This window comes from Trachymyrmex cornetzi, unplaced genomic scaffold (genome assembly GCF_001594075.2).
Source record: "Trachymyrmex cornetzi isolate Tcor2-1 unplaced genomic scaffold, Tcor1.1 scaffold1489, whole genome shotgun sequence".
Lineage (NCBI taxonomy): Eukaryota > Metazoa > Arthropoda > Insecta > Hymenoptera > Formicidae > Trachymyrmex > Trachymyrmex cornetzi.
In genome coordinates, this window is record NW_017296080.1 from 7799 (window position 1) to 8286 (window position 488).

Below are 488 nucleotides of genomic sequence, written 5' to 3' on the forward strand. Positions count from 1 at the left end.
AAAGTGGCCGAGAGCAATAAAGATAGACGTTCGAGAGTAGTGGCCTTACGCTTAAGCTAATTGGTTCCCCACCGCTCATTGCGAAAGAGGGAAACAACTATGTTTGGAGTAGAGCTGTCCTTCAATGTTGTCTTCAGCTCCTCTCATATGAACGCTCCGTCTATCTTATAAATCTATGCAACCAGTCGCGTCACGGTAGCGCCACCCTTCGCACGTTGCGGAGTCGACTATGCCTGCCCGGTGACTTTAAGGCTCCTGACTACTCAGCCAAGAATTTTGCGTTGACGGTGACGGCACAGTATCAGACGGCGGTCTGGCAAAATCGGTAGCCACACACTTAAGCACGAGCCCATGTCCGTGTGCTCGCCTGGGATCGTGCTTGTATGTGTGTTACAGCGCTACACCACGATAAATGACCGAACTTATAGGCGTGGAAAAGTGACATTTTGACCAGTTTTGACGACGAAATTTGTGCACAATGCCATTTC